At 41.1% G+C, this 18973-nt stretch overlaps 1 long non-coding RNA gene across 1 annotated transcript in view; it reads left to right on the top strand.

The window, feature by feature from the left end:
- Window positions 1–5643: 5643 nt before the first annotated feature.
- LOC149125668 (uncharacterized) overlaps window positions 5644–18973 on the top strand; it is a 52305-nt gene continuing 38975 nt past the window's right edge. The window contains exon 1 of the long non-coding RNA XR_016237285.1: window positions 5644–5790. This is a non-coding gene — a long non-coding RNA (uncharacterized LOC149125668). The remainder of the gene's footprint in view (window positions 5791–18973) is intronic.

Here is an 18973-nt window from a genome sequence, read left to right as displayed (position 1 = left end):
AGCTCCCTGCTAATTCACCTGGGAAACCAGTGAAAGATGGTTCAAGTGTTTGAGGCCCTACACCCACCTGGTAGACCCAGATAAAGCTCCTGGCCCCTGGCTTCATCTGGCCCATCTCTGGAAATTGTGGCCATTTGGAGAGTGAACCAATGATGGAAGATTCTCTCTCTCTCTCTCTCTCTCTTTGTTTTCTGTGTCTTCTCCTCTCTCTGTAACTCTGACTTTCAAGTAAAGATAAATAAATATTTTTAATAAACTTAAAAAAAGAATTGGTGATACGGAATAACCAGATAACTTGAATATGGATAGAAATTATACAAACTGGAAAACACATAGAAGAAATGTTAAAAACAATATGCCCGTCAAAGATCTCTGGGAGAACAGTAAAGGTCTTCACATGGACACACACACACACACACACATTGTAAAGACAGAGATTTGATGATATCAGACCTGCCTTCCAAGGAACACTAAAGGCAGTCCTTTAGGCTGAAACGTAGTAGTTTGATTCCACAGAACATTAGAAGTGGTACATGTAAATGACAGTACAAAAATCACTTTTTAAAAATTGTGTTCAAAAGACAAATATTTGTACAAAGTAATGGTTATGATAGTGTACTGCTGGTTTATTTTATGTATACACAGACACACACACACACACACACACATATATATATATATATAGAGAGAGAGAGAAATGCAATGTAGATGACAACAATAGCAAAAAGGAAGAAGCAAATGGAGTCACACTGGAGAACAACTGCTATATTTTATCAGCATTAAGTCACTATTAGCCTTAAAAGTAGATGGTGGATGTATGTTATAATCTCTAGAGAAATTGCTAAGAAATAGCTCAAAAAAATAAAATACACTTAACCAGTGAGCTGATTTGCACAGCATCACCTATTCAGTTGATGGGAGTGAGACACTTCCCCTACCACCTCAGTTGTTTCTTCTATCTTAGACATTGCTATGAACCATGTATCCTCGCTGTGAGGCTCTGCCCTTCCATCACAGATCTTCCTTAATTTTCTAGAGTAACCATCCGGCACGCTGCAGGCTGCCTGGTCTCTGGCCAAAATTGGAAAATCTGACATGGCCAGTCAGTGAACTCTTCATTATTCTCCTCGCTAAGCGGGCTCCAGACGTGGCTGTGCCTCCTGGGACTGCAGGATTCAGCAGTGACATCAGGGAAGTCAGGGCTCTTTAGGGATAGCTTGAGTATCCCAGTTTTCCCCACTCTTTCAAAGCAGTAAAATCTGCTGAAGGCTTTGCATTGTACTTCATTCAACTGACTGTAGACTCCTACATCTTCTGTGATCCTCATTACTCATACGACTGATTTTCTACTGTCCCTTTGGCCCCCTTACACAACCACATTGTCCTCTGTACTCACAGGCTTCATCATCTACTCCGAAGCTCACTCTGTGTATTCCAATGTGTCACACTCTCTTCTTTACACCTTATGGTTTGAGACGATAGCCCTCGGGATTCATTACACTTCACTGGACTAAGTCTCTGGTGCCAGTGGCCATGGCTTCCTGGCTGGTCCCATTATTAGTCATTATTTTCTAGAATCTAGACCAGTGTTTCTAAGACTATCATGTGTATGGGAGTCATTTGGGAAACGTGGGAAAAGGCAGATTCTGCTTCAGTGTGTCAAGGTGGGAGCCCGAGATTCTACATTTGGAACATGGTTCCAGGAGATGGAGTTGCTGCTGTTTGGTGGACCATAATTTGAGTAGCTAGATTCTAGACTAGAAAATAGTTGCATTTGAACACTCTCCTTGGAGCTAACATTGACACACAAGTATGTTGAGAGTAACCCAAAGATAAAAATGGAAAACATGACACTAAACCATAAAAGGCAAAACATTTAATCAGTGTTCTGGATTTCAGAATGCAAAATAATAAAAAAAAACAACCTTTAGTATTAATTTGTTTTGTCTGGTTTTTACTATAATTCCTTGTTCCTCTTGTCTCTTTCAACAAAATTCAATCTTATACAAATTCATTTTACAGCCCTTGCAAAGGAGTGTGTTGATTGTGATAATGAAAATGACTCCTCTATTTATCCATTCAACCATCTGTGCAGCCATCTGTTTACCCTTCCATCTCGCCATCTCTCCATTCATCCACAGAGCCTGGAGTTCACTCTTTGATTCCTATGTTGTGAAGGATGTAGGTGTTAATGAGACAGTGCTTGCCCCAAGAAATTTCGTCTCTGGTGGAGTTGACATAAATCTTAGGATATATTCTCAAGAAACAGTAATATAGGGGCTCCAATATTGTCAGGGTACTAATTAAGTACTTGGCTATAAACATGAAGAACCCATGATCAGATCATTCAACAATATAAATAATACTTTCAATAATATAAACAAAGTAGAGCTTTTTTTTTTTTTTCTGGATAATGAACTTTTCTTTCTCTTGCTTTATTTTCACACAGGACCAGTTTGAGAGTTTTCTTTCTTTCTTTCTTTTTTTTTTAACTCTGAAGTGTAGTTTCTTTGCTTTTAGAATGATGTATTCTTTTCTTTAGTGCAGGCAAAAATCAGGGAGAATCAGCAGAGGTGTCTCAAGGAGAGAGTTATTGCTTGCATAAAGACTAGTTTTTGTTGATTTATTTGATTCAGGAAGCTCTTTGGAGATTGAAAAATCTCTGAGGTGCTTCCAGAGTACAGAGTCAAAGCACAGAACTTTAGAAGGGAACTTCAAGTTGATGTTACCCATTCCCTTCCAGAGAGGTTAAGCCAAGCAGCTCATTAGAGGTATAGTCAGGGTTTCTGATTTCTCTCTCTTCCTCTCAGAAAATCAGCATATTCTGGCAGTATCTTTACTAGTATTTTCATTAAAGCCATGGATTTTTTTTTCTTTTTGACAGGCAGAGTTAGACAGTGAGAGAGACAGAGAGAAAGGTCTTCCTTCCATTGGTTCACCCCCCAAATGGCCGCTACGGCTGGCGCGCTGCACCAATCGGAAGCCAAGAGCCAGGTGCTTCCTCCTGGTCTCCCATGTGGGTACAGGGGCCAAGGACCTGGGCCATCCTCCACTGCACTCCCGGGCCACAGCTGAGAGCTGGACTGGAAGAGGAGCAATCGGGACAGAATCTGGTGCCCCAACCGGGACTAGAACCCGGTGTGCCGGCGCCGCAGGCGGAGGATTAGCCTAGTGAGCCACAGCACCAGCCTAAAGCTATGGATCTTGAAAATTTATATGTAATTGTTGGTAATGTACAGCCTTCCTGATGAATACTTCACCATACAGGTCAGCTTTTCTCTTCTGCTTTCTTCCAGCCCGTGTTTATCCAGTGTAATAAGGATGCTATGATGGACACATTGGGCAGCAGTTCTCCAGGGTAGCCTTTACCAAGGTATTGCGTTCAGGTGTTGTGTACAACTAGTAATAAATGGTACTTTGATTTTCATTTATTATTTCTTTTGTGAGCCACTCTCCCAGGAACTCTAATGGAAGCAAAGATAAGCTAGACAGAATTTGGGAATTTATGAGTCTTTAGCTATAAAATTATGAATATCTCACTTTAACCTTGCTGGTGCTGGGGGCAGAAAGTAGGATAGTATATGAGTTAGAGTTCTATGCAGCAAAGAGAGGAGCTTTAGGTATTGTAAGCAAGAAGGAATTTAATGCAGGGAATCTGTGATAGTTAGAATCACTGGAAGGGTAGGGAAAAAAAAAGCTTTGCTTCTACAGTAACAGCAATGTCCAACTTTTGAAGTAGTTACCACTTCTGAGCCCACTCCTAGAAATTTTGAGTAGAACTTACTACTCTGCCATTAAGGATCCCGCGTTGCACATTGTGAATGGCATCTTCAAGGATGAGGAAGCCAGTTCAAGGGCTCACCATCCCCGTTGCCTCTATCGCAATTGCTTCTCTACACTCAGTAAGCTGGAGAATAGATATGGCAGCCCAGCTATAGGAACATCTGTCTTTTTTTTTTATTTAATGAGCATAAATTTCCAAAGTACAGCTTATGGGCTACAATAGCCTCCTCCCCCCGGTATCTTCCCTCCCACCCACAACGCTCCCCTCTCCCACTCCCTCTCGCCTTCCCCTTCACATCATGATTAATTTTCAATTATCTTTATATACAGAAGATCAATTTAGCGTATATTAAGTAAAGATTTCCACATTTTGCTCCCACATAGAAACACAAAGTGTAAAATACTATTTGAGTACTAGTTATAGCATTAAACACCTAAGAGTAATTGTGTATTAATTACAGAGTTCAACCAATAGTTTTAAGTAGAATATAAAATGCATCTTTTGTATTGTTGTGGCTTCCCCCCCCCGACCTCCCTCCCTCCCGTGGCCCTCCCCTTACCCACTCCCTCTCCCATCCCGCCCTTCATCATGTTTCATTTTCAATTACCTTCATATATTGAAGATCAACTTAGTATATACTAAGCAGGGATTTCAACAGGTTGCACTCACACAACCGAACCAGGTATAGGGTCTTGTTCGACTAGTAGTGTTGTTTTTGAGTTTCATAGTTAAACATATTAAGGACAGAGATCCTGTGTGGGGAGCATGAACCCAGTGACTCCCGCTGTTGATTTAACAATTGGCACTCTTATTTATGACGTCAGCAATCACCCGAGACTCTTGCTATGAACTGTCTAGGCTATGGAAGCCCCTTGAGTTCACCAGCTCTGAACTTGTTTAGTCAAGGCCAGATCACAGTGGAGGTTCCTTCCTCCCTTCAGAGAAAGGCGCCTCTCTCCTTGATGGCCTGATCCTTCTGCTGGGGTGTTGTTCACCAGGATCTTTCATTTAGATTGTTTTTTGCCACCGTGTCATGGCTTTCCATGCCTGTGAGACTCTCATGGACCTTTTAGTCAGATCCGAATGTCCCAAGGGTTGATTCTGAGGCAGGAGTGCTGTTTTGGGCATTTGCCATTCCATGAGTCTGCTGTGTGTTCTGCTTCCCCCGCAGGATCATTCTCTCCCTTTTAATTTTATCTTTCATTATTTGCTTACACTGGTCTTATTTGTGTAATCTCTTTGCCACTTACCCTATCTTTTTGATCAGTTGTGTATTTATATTTGTCACTTTACCAAGTGTGCTGGCATTGGTACCTGCCTACTTGGTAAGGTTGAGTTGAAATCCCCTGGCACATTTCCAGTTCCACCATTGGAGGTAGGTCTGAGTGAGTATGTGCCGTCCTATATATCTCCTCCCTCTCTTATTCCCACTCCCAGGAACATCTGTCTTGAAGGTCATGTTAGAGAGAAGAAAATGATCCAAAAGTGGCACGAAGAAGGGCTCTTCTTCATTTCTGCTTTCTGTTATGCATCTGTTTGGTGGGACACAAGTTGTGTGTGTATCCCAGCTGTAAGGGATTCTGGAAATGCACCCTTTAAGCTTCCCGGCTTCTGCTGTATGAAGAAAGCTTCTGTCTCTCTCCCCGTGTCTCTCTGCCTTTCAAGTAAAAGGAACATAAATGAAATTAAACTTTTCTTCAAAGCAAGTGCTTTAATTATTACATCCTCACCATGGAACAATGAGGAGTTATGAAAAGTGTAAGGAACATGATAAATGTCGGATGTTAGTCGCGAGGGAAAGAACCCATCTAAAACAACTTCAAGTTAAATAGGGTTACTTGTGAGATGGGCAGGTGATCTTTTCCTGCAATAATGAGAGTACTTAAAAGGAGACAAAGCAGTTGCCTTGCTTCATGCTGGCTTTGCAGTCCCAGTTACCAGAAAGGAGAAAGAGGTTAACAGAGGAGTGAGTCGATCCATTTATCCACCACGGGGAGCAAATGAAGGTTAGTGCACTATTTTTTGATACTTAGAAGCATGTGCTTTAGGAGTAGGCATTTGGTGCAGTAGTTACGATAGCACTCGGGAGGCTGACATTCCATTTTAGAGTGCAGGGTTTGAGTCTTGGTTCCTCTGCTTTCCATCTAGCTCCCTGGTAACGAACACTCTGGGAGGCGACAGATGAGGGCTCTGGTACTTGGCTCCCTGCTACCCACTTGGAAAACCTGTATTGAGTTTCATGCTCCTGGCTTTCCTGACCCAGACCTGGCTATTGCGGGCCTGTGGGGAGTGATTTAGCTGACGGACCATCTCTCTTCTGTCTCTTTGTCTTTCTGTGTCTCTGCTTTTCAAATAAAGCGAAAGTAAATTAAAATCTTTTAAAAGGTGTGTACTCTGTTACATGCTCACCTTTTGACAACTAGGAAAATTATGAAAAGTACTAAGAATGTAATAAATGCAAATGTTAGTTGCAGGTAAGAGAAAGTATCTAAAACAATTTGAAGTTAAGGGTCATTTGTGAGAAGGGCAGGTGATCTTTTCCTATGATAATGAGAACACTTAAAAAGGGGCGAGGAAGTTGCGTTGTTTGTAGTTCTAGTTCTAGGCTCCTACTGGGTAGTGCAATTCTTCTGTTCTTCCTAACGAGACTGGGTGGCTGCTGGTGCCTTTTCCTAAATCAATAATATGGAAAAAAATGATTTCTTAGATCTTCCCTTCCTTAAAATCCTTCAATTTTGTAATCTTTATCAATTACCTAATCCTCTGATATTTAATATTTTTGAGCCTCAAGAGCACCACATACTTTGTAACCCCCCAAATCATGCTTAAATAAAGTTTGAAAACCAACCAATCCTCCAAAATATGCAGATATTTGGAACGTGGGAAGAGGACAATCAGGTGGTCAGCTGAAAATAGGTCAGGGCCAGAGGGGCAGCCTTGGGAGAAATCAGCAGAGATGTGATATTTGAGCCTATGGGATTTCCAGGTTTGTTAGACCATATTTCTCTTTCTCTAAATTAAGAGCCAACAGAGAAATAAATAAAGAAACTGATAGTTGGAGATTAATGTATCTGTTTCTTTATTATCAAGACTAGCCTAATTAATAATCTTGGATCTGTTGCCACAGTTGGATTTTTGCAAACTCTCCCTTATGATCTGAGTTGTCAACATCATTCCAAAGGCCGACAGTGAAGCTAAGCATATGGGGAGAGAACTTAGGATTTCCATAGGCAGGCTGATTCAAGGAGGGCAGATCGCACGGGAATCACGAGCTTTTACACGCCAACCTCTCCCTGTAATGGACTGTGTAAACGTGAATGCAGATTTTTATCACCCTTCGACTGGAGAAATCCCTGTTCTGTGGGAGGAAAGAGTGGTCCACTCAGGTTCTCCCCCTCCCCCCACACTGTCCCTCGTTGGGAATGGAAGTTTTTATCCAGAACCATGAGGACAGGGACATAAAGTTTCCTCTAACAGAGTTGAAGTAGTGAATGTGAAATCCTGAGAGAACAGGCACAGAAGAGGATAGTCTAGAGAATCCTCTAAAAGTCACACAATTACAACAAAAACTGAACCAGAAAACAAGACAGAGTGAGGATGGTGGAGAAGTAGGGTGGAGAGCCAGAAACAAACTGACGCTCAAGAAATCAAGGAAAGGAGGAATGGGGGAATTAGGTGGTCAACAGTGGACAGTCGGAGTAGGATCAGGACTAAACATGGATTTTAAAAGATTATTGAGGTGAAATTCACAAAGCCTAAAATTAACTATTTAATGGTGAACAGTAGAGTGACATTTAGTACCTTCACAGTGTTGTGCGACTACTATCTCTGTCTGGTTGTAAACCTATCCATTACTTCAAAGACAGCCCTATATGCATTAAGTGACTTCTCCTTGTTCTCCCTCTCATCAGCCCTCAGTGTCCACAAAACTCTGTTGTCTCTCTATTGATTTATCTATTTGGAATGTTTCATATAAGTGGAATCATACAACATACTTAGCATAATTTTTACATCTATATTATACTAAGTATCCATATTCCATTCCCATTAATTTTTTTTTATTAGAGTTAGACAGTGAGAGAGACAGAGAGAAAGGTCTTCCTTCCATTGGTTCACCCCCCAAATGGCCGCTGAGGCTGGCACTGCACCGGTCCTAAGCCAGGAGCCAGGTGCTTCCTCCTGGTCTCCCATGTGGGTGCAGAGCCCAAGCACTTGGGCCATCCTCCACTGCCTTCCCAGGTCACAGCAGAGAGCTGGACTGGAAGAGGAGCAGCCGGGACTAGAACCCGGCACCCATATGGGATGCCGGTACCACAGGCGGAAGATTAACCAAGTGAGCCGTGACGCTGGCCCCAACTCATTAATGATTAAATAATATTCTGTTGTATGTTTATGCTACAGTATTCCATCATGGGTGTATGCCCATTATCCGTTGATGAGCATGTAGGCAGTTTCCACGATTATTGTGAATATTGCTGCAATGCACATATAATATATGCACTATGAGAAGCATCTGTTTTATATTTTTGGAGTATATACCAAGGAGTGGAATTGTGGGATTTTATGGTAGTTTTATATTTAACTTTTGGAGGAAGGATCAACTGTTCTCTGAAAACTTACTTTCTACTCGACAGTAATTGTTGACTATAGCTAGAAGAGTCTCAGGAGAACAACTACTGTGGAAACCAGATGGTGAGAAATTAACAAGTATATGAGTTTTAAACCTTTCACATTTTACAAGAGGTTTATTGATGTATGCTTGACACATAATACATTGCATATCCTAAAAGTACAGGTTTGAGACTTGAGGTGGGTGGAGGCCATCGTTTATCTGAGGTAGGAATGAATGAAATAAGGGTGAGTTCTGCAGAAACACAAATTAAAAGTAGAAGGAAGTAACCTTAAGGGATTTTACACCTGATGGTTTTCCTTCCTAGTAATGGAGTTGAATTTCCAGGTTGAAATAAGAAGAGCCAGTATGAGAGTAAAGGGTTAAAGAGATATGATAGAGATTTTTAGATGTGTAGTTCATTCTCTTGTTCTTCCTTAGAGCTTTGATGTTTGTTTTAGGTTAATAATGTGCCCAGCTAGAAGACTATTTTCCAGTTTCTCTTCTAAATAACTGGTCACAAGTGTGATTAAGTTATGGCCAGTGAACTGTCAACAGAACTGTTGTGTGGGACTTCCAAGGAGGCTTCTCAAAGGATGGTAACTGAGCTTTGAAGGGCACAACCTATTGCCCTTCTGTCCTTTCATTGTCACACTATTTGGAGTGTGAACTTGATGGCTGATGTGCCACCAGCCATTTTGAATCATGAGGTGATCTTCAGGATGTACTCTATCCACTGAAGATGACAGAGCAGAAAGATAGCTATCCATGTTCTGATGACTGTGTGGTGTCTCCAAAGTGCACTAGATGGTTTCCTTTGACCTGGTTGAGAAATATACATGTATGGGGGCTGGCACTATGGCGCAGCAAGTTAAAGCCCTGGCTTGAAGTGCAGGCATCCCATATGGGCACTGGTTCTAGTCCTGGCTGCTCCTCTTCTGATCCAGCTCTCTGCTATGGCCTGGGAAAGCAGTAGAAATGACCCAAGTCCTTGGGCCCCTGCACCTGCGTGGAAGACCTGGAAGAAGCTCCTGGCTTCTGATTGGTGCAGCTCCATCCATTGTGGCCAATTGGGGAGTGAACCAGAGGATGGAAGACCTCTCTCTCTGTCTCTAACTCTCTCTCTAACTCTGTCTTTCAAATAAATAAAATAAATCTTTAAAAAAAAAAAAAAAAAAAAAAAAAGAGGAGCCGGCACTGTGGTGCAGCGGGTTAACGCCCTGGCCTGAAGCGCGGGCATCCCATCGGATGGAAGACCTCTTTCTCTCTCTCTTTCTCTTTCTCTCTCTCTCTCTCTGTTTCTCCTCTCTCTGTGTAACCCTGACTTTCAAATAAATAAATCTTAAAAAAAAAGAAATATACTTGTATGTTTAGTCTACTTTTATTTTGTTTTTCAGTTGTATGTACCCAAATATAATTCTGAGATAGGACATTATTAAAACTTCAGTACAGTTTCTATGGTGACTGAGAGAAAATTTATTAGGGTATAGAAAGGTATTCATGAGTTAAGGCTTTAGCTGGGGAAGTTGTGAATCCACTTCTGTGTATTTCTTTACTCTTGGCATGCTAGAATCAGAAACAGACACACAGACCTGGTGTTTTCTCTAAGGGTTTAGAACTATTCAGGCAGATGAGGCAAAACGATATAGCACAGCTCACTTATTTAGCCATTATCTGTAGAATTCAGTCTATTTACTATTTTTTTCTTCATTTCCAGGTTTATGTGTTATCCTGGCTGAGAACATACTTTCTCAGCGAAGTAGCAGTATATAATGTTAATGTACAAAAATTATGTGGATTTCACATAATTGGAAGGTGAAATAAAAATGCCATTTACAGTAAGATAAAAATATGAAATACCTGGGTGAATTAAAAGAAATGTTACAAGGGCTATACAATAAAAATGATATAACATTAACAAGGGAAATTAGATTTAAATTGTGGCAGGAGAGTAGGTGGGAAATCAGAGAATACCAGATGGAGAAGGAGGTGATTTTCAGATTCGAGAAAGTGTCTGTCCTAGGGCTACCTAGGAAATTCTTCATGAATGTGGAGTTTCCACTGGAGTTCTTTAGAACTGGAGGAGAGAGACAAGTACTCTCCAGGACACATGAGAATGAATTCTGGGAAACTTCTAGCCTCACTTCCACATTCTTATTTCAGAATAAAGACTAGGATTCATGTATTTCAAATGAACAAGCCTTTGCGTATGGATGATCCATTCATCCATCTTACCAACTATGCAAAATGTACTTCCTGTTCCCTTTGGGCTCATTTGAACAAGGGAGCTGAGAAGAGCTTAGGTTATGCTAACTCGAGCTTCGCTGGCTCTGACTTCCAGCAGTGTATAATTAATGGAAAGTTTCTTAAAGAACTGTGACCAAAAATCTGTCTCCTACTAGCTGCCATTCTGAAAACTTCCATTGTGTCAATGACATTCGATCCTGGTTTTTTTTTTTTTTTTTTTTTTTTTTTTGACAGGCAGAGTGGACAGTGAGAGAGAGAGACAGAGAGAAAGGTCTTCCTTTGCTGTTGGTTCGTCCTCCAATGGCCGGCACGGCCGGCGCGCTGCAGCCAGAGCACCACGCTGATCCGAAGGCAGGAGCCAGGTGCTTCTCCTGGTCTCCCATGGGGTGCAGGGCCCAAGGACTTGGGCCATCCTCCACTGCCCTCCCGGGCCACAGCAGAGAGCTGGCCTGGAAGAGGGGCAACCGGGACAGAATCCGGCACCCCGACCGGTACTAGAACCCGATGTGCTGGTGCCACAAGGTGGAGGATTAGCCTAGTGAGCCGTGGTGCTGGCTCGATCCTGTTTTGTTAAGACATTTTTCCTTGTGGTAAACTAGCTTTCCCATCATGATTTCCCATTGATTTCCCTTGACTAGCACCTATTTATCTAATTTTTCAATAAACTATTGAGAGCAATAGTCTTTGCAGAGTAAGTCAGCATATTTAGAAACACTTTTGTTTTAATATTTAAATATATTTAAATTTAGATATTTTGTTTAATAATTAAATTAAATTAATTAATTTTTTTGATTAGGCAGAGTTAGACAGTGAGAGAGAGAGACAGAGAGAAAGGTCTTCCTTATATTGGTTCACCTCTCAAATGGCTGCCATGGCCGGCGCGCTGCGCTGTCCAAAGCCAGGAGCCAGGTGCTTCCTCCTGGTCTCCCACACGGGTGCCACTGCCCTCCCAGGCCACAGCAGAGAGCTGGACTGGAGGAGGAGCAACCAAGACTAGAACCTGGTGCCCATATGGGATGCTGGCGCCGCAGGCGGGGGATTAGCCAAGTGAGCCACAGTGCCGGCCCCTAATAATTTTATTTTTTAACACATAAAAGTTATATATATTTACAGGGTGTCATGTGATATTTCTGTATACATATAAACTATGTAATGTCCAACCAGGATAAATGTATTTATACTTCAAACAATTAACATTTCTTTATGGTAAAAACATCTGAAATCCTTTCTTCTAACTTTTATTTAGAGAAGTGTGCAGTACAATGTATCATTATCTATAGTCACTCTACCATGCAATAGTACATCACAACTTCTTATTCTTATCTCACTATAATTTAGTACTCATTAATCGACCTTTCTTCATCTTTCCCTCCCCCCCACTCTCCTCAGTCTCCGGTAACCATGGTTATACTCTTCACTTCTATCAGATCGACAGTTTTAGATTCCACATATAATTGAGATGATGCAGTATGTGTCATGCTATGCTTGGCTTATTTCATTTAACACAATGATCTCCAGTTGCCTCTATGTTGTTGTCAATGATGAGATCTCATAATTTTTATGATTTAATAGTATTTCGTTGTATACATGTACTACTACATTTTCTTTAATCATTTGTCAGTTGAATGACACTTAGGTTGTTTGCATTTCTTGACCACTGAGAATATTGCTGCCATAAACATGATGGTGAAGGTGCTTTTTGGCAGACTGATTTAATTGCCCTTGGATATATATTTAATAATGGGATTGCTGATCATAAGGTAGTTCTATTTTTAGTTTTTTGAGGAAACTCCATTATGTTTTCCGTAATGGCTGTACTAATTACATTCGCACCGACAGTGTGCAAGTGTTGGCTTTTCACCACATCTTCACCAGCACTTGTTGTCTTTTGTCATTTTGATAATAGCCAATCTTCCTGAAGGTAGTATCTCATTGTAGTTTTGATTTGCATATCCTTGATGATTTGTAATGTTGAACATTTTTTTCATGTACCTGTTGGCCTTTTATATTTCTTCCTTTGAGAAATATCAAAGCATCTGGGCTGTCTTCCATTGCTTTCCCACGTGCATTACCAGGGAACTGGATTGGAGCAGGCAAAACTCAAGCTGGCAGTCCAATATGGGATGCCAGCCTCACAGGCAGTTGTTTAACTCTCTGTGCCACATTACCAGCCTCTGTAAATAATCTTAATGCACTGTTGGGTTTCATTTGCTAGTATTATGTAGAAGATTTTGCATCTGTATTGATCAAGGATATTGCCTATTGTTTTCTTTTTATTGTTGTGCCCCTATCTGGTTTTGTTATCAGGGTAATGTTGGTCTAATAAAATAGGTTTGGAAGAATTCCTCTTTCTTTTGAACAATTTAAGAAGAACTGTGTACTTTTTTAAAAAAAAAATTTATATATTTGAAAGGTAGAGTTAGAGAGAGAGAGAGAGAGAGAGAGAAATATCTTCCATCTGCTGGTTTACTCCCCAGATGGCACAATGGCCAGGGCTGGGTCAGACCAATGCCAAGAGCTGGGTCATCTGGCTTTCCCAGGTGCATTTGCAGGGAGCTGGATCAGAAGTGGAGCAGCTGGGACTTGAATCGGTACCCATATGGGATGCTGGCATTGTAGGCAGCAGCTTTACCTGCTATGCCACAACACCAGCCAGAACTGTATTCTTTAAATACTTGATAGAGTACATCTTTAAATACTTCTTAGAATATTATATATCAAAACAAGTAATATCTTTAAATACTTGGTAGTTTAGTAGTGAAACCAAATGGTCTACCTTTTCTTTGTTGGGAGACATTATCAACTCAACCTCAGTATTCATTATTGCTGTACTTCTAATTTTGGGTTTGATTTGTTTGTCTGATTCTTGATGCTGTAGTGACAGAGCGCGTATTTGAAATCTTTCTGCCTTTTTAATGTAAGCATTGATTGCTATAAACTTCTCTCTTAGTACTGTTGTTGCAGTATCCTATAGGTATTGGTACATAAGTTTCCATTTTCATTTGTTTCAAGAAAATTTTCAATTCCTTCTTAATTTCTTCCTTGACCTATTGCTTGTTCAGAAGTAAGTTGTTTAATTTTTATGTATTTATGTAGTTTCCAGTTTTTCTTTGACTGCTTTCTACTTTTATTGCGTTGTGGTCAGAAAAGATAACTAATATGGTTTCTATTTTCTAAAATTTGCTGAGACTTGTTTTGTGACCTAGCATATGGTCTCTCTTGGAGAATGATTCATGCGCTGTTGCGAAGAATGTATGTTGTGCAGCGGATGAATGGAACATTCTGTAGATATCTGCTAGATCCATTTGATCTAGAGTGCAATTTAACTCTGCTGTTTTCTTTGTTGATTTTCTGCCTGGATAATCTGTCCATTTCTGAAAGTGCAGTGCTAAAGTACCCTTCTGTTACTGTATTCAAGTCTATCTTTCTCTTTACATCTATTAATGTTTATTTTATGTATTTGGCTGCTCCAATGCTGGGTGTGTATACATTTCCAAATGTTATTTTCTCATGATGGATTAAATCTTTTATCTTTTTACTATTTTAATTTAAATCTGTTTTTTCTAACATAAGTATGGCTATTACTTCTGGGTTCCATTTGAATGGAATATCTTATTCCAACTTTTCATTTTCAGTCTATGTGTTTCCTTAGAGGTAAAGTGCGTTTCTTGTAAATAGCATATAGTTGGGACTTCTTCTTCTTCTTGTTCTTCTTGTTCTTGTTCTTGTTCTTGTTCTTCTTCTTCTTCTTCTTCTTCAGCCATTTGATCACTCTGTTTCTTTTAATTAGAGAATTTAATCTATTTTCATTTAAGGTAATTATTGATGGTAAGGTCTTAGTGCTACCATTTTAAAACTTGTTTTCTAGTTTTACTGACCTCCTTTTCTCTCTCTCACTCTCTTTCTTTCTTCTCTACTTTCCTTCTTCCTTCCTTCCTTCCTTCCTTTTTCCTGGCTTTTTTCCTTCCTTCTCCCCTCTCTTAACAATCTTCCTTTGTGGGTAAATGATTTTCTCTAATAGCCTACTTTTATTCCTTGCTCATTATAGATTTTGCTTTGTGGTTACCATGAGGCTTACACAAAACATCTTTTAGTTATAATAAGATATTTGAAATCATAAGAACTGGATATTGATTATAAAGATAAGAAATGAACAAAAGAGGTAAGAAATGCAAATAAAGAGCTCTATACTTGGATTCCATTCCTATTCACATCTTGAATTTTTGTTGTCTCATTTTACATCCTTCTACTTTGTCTTTTAAATTGTTTTCCTTTTTAGTCTTCATGCTAAAGGTGTGAATGGTTTATGCACCATATTTGCTATCTCAGAGCCTTGCTAATTTGTGTAGCTACTCTTAGCAGTGACTTTTCTACTTTGTAATATATTCTTTTTCTTAGTGTCCCTTTCAGCTTGAAGAATACCATTTAGCATTTCTTTTTCTTTTTTTAAAATTTTTTAAAAAATTTATTATTTATTTACTTGACAGAGTTATAGACAGCTAGAGAGAGACAGAGAGAAAGGTCTTCCTTCCATTTGTTCACCCCCCACCTGGCTGCTACAGCCGATGCTACGCTGATCCGAAGCCAGGAGCTAGGTGCTTCCTCCTGGTCTCCCACATGGGTGCAAGGGCCCAAGCACTTGGGCCATCCTCCACTGCCCTCCAGGGCCACAGCAGAGAGCTGGACTGGAAGAGGAGCAACTGGGACTAGAACCCGGCACCCATATGGGATGCTGGCACCGCAGGTGGAGGATTAGCCAAGTGAGCCACGGTACCAGCCTTAGCATTTCTTATAACACAGATCTGGTTCCAGTTCTTGTTTCCAGTTCTTGTTTCAGAATGTCTTTATTTCTCCTTTATATCTGCAAGATAGCTTTGCTGGGTACAACACTCTTGTCTGGCAGGGTTTTTTTCCCCCCTTCAGTATGGTAAAATTCTGAATCCACTATTTTCTAGCCTGTAGGCTTCTGCTGAGAAGCCTGCCGCTAGGAGAAGTGGGACTCAGAATAAGTTTTCTGTTTCTTTTCTCTTGTAGCATTGAGAGTCTTCTCTTTATCTTTAACTTTGGAGAGCTTGATTACAATATGTCTTAGGGTAAAAGCGTTATTTCTGAATAGTAAATGGCTTTCTATTGCTCACAATATAAATGTTCCAAATGGTAGATGGGGAAAACTCCTTTCTGCCATTGTTATTGACCATCTGCACACTGTAACCCTCCTTCATTTTCTTGAAAAGTGGAAGCTTTTTGAAAAAAAAATAATGTTTTTTGGGGGTCCTCCCACAGTATTACACAAGGAGCTTCTTCCACTCTATTAAAATAGCTTTCACATTCATTATTTGTTTGAAAATGATGGGTGGTAGATTAGGCATGATTTACTCTCCCCTCACCCCTTGGAGTGACAGTAAGGTTAATAAATGGACTTGCTGGTGCACGGTGAGGATGTGCCAGAGCTAGGACTAGGACACAAACCTTCCAACCCCATGACTGTTGTTTACTTTTTAGACCAGCCTGTCTGTGAAATTGATGTGTGGATTCAGTGCCTTCTCTATAACAAGCCATCTGGATGTTTGCATTTAGCGGCACCATTACCCTAGCCCGGTGTCTTGCTAAATATAATCACTCTATAAATGTTTGTTGAGTGGAAAAGGATTGGTTAATTCATAACCTTGGATGATGACTCACATTTTTATCATCAAGCTCTCACGTTTCCTAGGAGACAGAGCCTTAGCATATGTGGTGATGGAAATGCTAGGCACAGGCGCAAATATAAAATATCCTGGTCCCAGCCAAGTGCAAATTGTCTAGTAAGCTGGGAACATTTACACAGTCTTCCAGCTAGCACACGGGGGAGTCGGGCAGCACCCCTCCTGCCCCTGCAGGCCTCCAGGCTGTTAAACTGTTTCTTGGAAACAGCATCTTTGCTCTGGTTTTGCCCACTCGTGATTCTCATGTTTATTGAACAAGAAACAATAAATTGAGGAGGCTGGGCTTCTTTTCCAGGAATCTGTCAAATACGCTTGTTTCCTGGGAAAGTGATTATAGAAATTCACTTGTGTGTGTGTGTGTGTGTGTGTGTGCCAGTGTGCACCTCGAGGCAGGGTGACTGATGTGTAGTGTGAGTGGATTCTCCCACATAGAGGAAGGGGCCTGGACCTGGGGTTCTGAGTGTCCCCTGTCACTCTGTTTTCTGCATGGTGGTCAAGGCTGCCTTCTCCCTTGGGTTGCTCTTGCCTCGATTCTCGGCTTGTGCAGCTTTTATCTCTCAGTGATTTTTCTTGATATATGAGGCTGACAGTTGCCCATGGGGAAGCCAGCTTCATGAAGCTGGAGCACCTTGTCTAAGCTGTGGATTGCCTAGTTTCCAAGCAGGCACTTTATTATTAATTTCTAAATTACTTCCAGAAGACAAGCTTTAAATACTTTCAGTGCAAAATTAGTTGAGGCTCGGCTTCTGATCTAGCTTACAGATAATCCTCACACCACGGTTGTCTGTGTGTGTGTCTCTCTGTGTGTATATATATACATATATATATAGAGAGAGAGAGAGAGAAAGGAAACTAACATTAGAAGTATTTTTTAAAGATTTATTTATTTTATTTGAAAGGGTTACACAGAGCGAGAAGGAGAGGCAGAGAGAGAGAGAGAGAGAGAGAGAGAGGTCTTCCATCTGCTGATTCACTCTCCAATTGCCCACAACAGCTGGAGCTGCGCCAATCCAAAGCTAGGAGCCAGGAGCTTCTTCCAGGTCTCCCGTGAAGGTTCAGGGGCCCAAGGACTTGGGCCATCTTCTGCTGCTTTCTCAGGCCATAGCAGAGAGCTGGATTGGAAGTGGAGCAGTAGAACTCGAACTGGTGCCCATATGGGATGCTGGCAAGGCAGGCGGCAGCTTTACCTGCTATGCCACAGTGCCGGCCCCTAGGAGTGTTAAAGTAACTTGTTCAAGGTTGAGTTGAAATGTCAGTGCAGACATCTCGGCTCTGAAGCGCATCCTTTTAAACACTAGACTATAATACCTGTAACCTCAACAGTGGGGAATGGGCAGACTCTTCAGAGAGCACCGTATCTGGGACCTTATGATACCTGCTCTGCTCGAGGCCTGCACTTGCACAGGCGAAACATGATGACCTTGTCTTCAGGCTTCTATCATGGGAATAGGTATACAAATACTAAGGTACTTCAAAGAGTTGGAATGAAAGCGTCAGTTTATTTGGTGCCAAAAGTTTGAAGTCCACGTATGAGAGATCATCAAAAAATTCATGGAAAATGTCTATTATGAAAAAACTTTGTATGAATTTCAAAAATTTTTGCACTGAAACAAACTTATTTTTAATCCCATTTTCCATGAAAAAACATTGTATTTATTTGAAAGGCACAGAGATAGGCAGTGAGGGAGGGGGAAGGATGGAGAGAGAGAGAGAGAGTGTGAGCGAGCTATTACCCATCCACTGGTTCACTCTTCAAAGGTGTGAAACAACTAGGGCGTGGCCATGCCTGTGCTAGGCACCTAGAACTCAGTCTGGGTCTCTCACTTGAGTGGCAGGTACCCAGCTACTTGGGCCATCACTTGCTACCTACCAGTGTCTGCATTAATTAGCAGGAACCTGGGATGGAGAGCAGAGTTGGGACTTGAACCCAAGTACTTCAATATGGGATTTGGGTAACTCAAATGGCAGCTTACCTTGTTTCATTAAAATGCTAGCCCTCCACGAACTTTGTGAAGTACTCTTGTATGTTGATGCTTGTTTGGATAGTTGGAGGGATAGGTCTCTCTCTTACTGGTTCAGAGATCTTCATAGGAAGGAACCTATTTAAGAGGGGAGGCCATTGACATAAGCATGCTTGGATGCAGATTAAAGATCATTATTGAGAAGCTGACATTGTGGCATGCAGCATCCCATACCAAAGTGCCAGTTCGAGTCCTGGCTATTCTGCGTCTGACCCAGCTTCCTATTACTGTGCCTGAGAAGGCAGTAAAGGATGGCCCAAGTAGTTGGGTTCCTGCCACCCATGTAGGAGATCAGAATGGAATTCCTGGCTCCTGGCTTTGGCCTGGCTGTTGCAGCCATTCAGGGGAGTGAACCAATGGATGGAAGCAACCCAGCTCCCGCCTCTTTGTCACTCTGCCCTTCAAATAAATAAATAGATAATTTTTTAAAAAAAGATCAGTGTTGAGGGAGAAGTACAATAGGAGGTGACCTACTCATACTTCGGTTGGTCCTCCAGGAATTTTTGACAGTGATCTAGACAGAGGAGTAGAAACAAGAATATAGTTGTGTTGCAGGTAAGAAGTATTTTCACTTGACTGGAAGTGGCCACATTTTAAAAGGATAGAA

The sequence above is a fragment of the Oryctolagus cuniculus genome, chromosome 7 (assembly GCF_051225735.1).
Source record: "Oryctolagus cuniculus isolate XC-2025 breed Fujian yellow rabbit chromosome 7, ASM5122573v1, whole genome shotgun sequence".
NCBI classification, from domain to species: domain Eukaryota; kingdom Metazoa; phylum Chordata; class Mammalia; order Lagomorpha; family Leporidae; genus Oryctolagus; species Oryctolagus cuniculus.
Note: the sequence above shows the minus strand (reverse complement) of the source record. Positions and strands in the feature narration are given on the sequence as shown.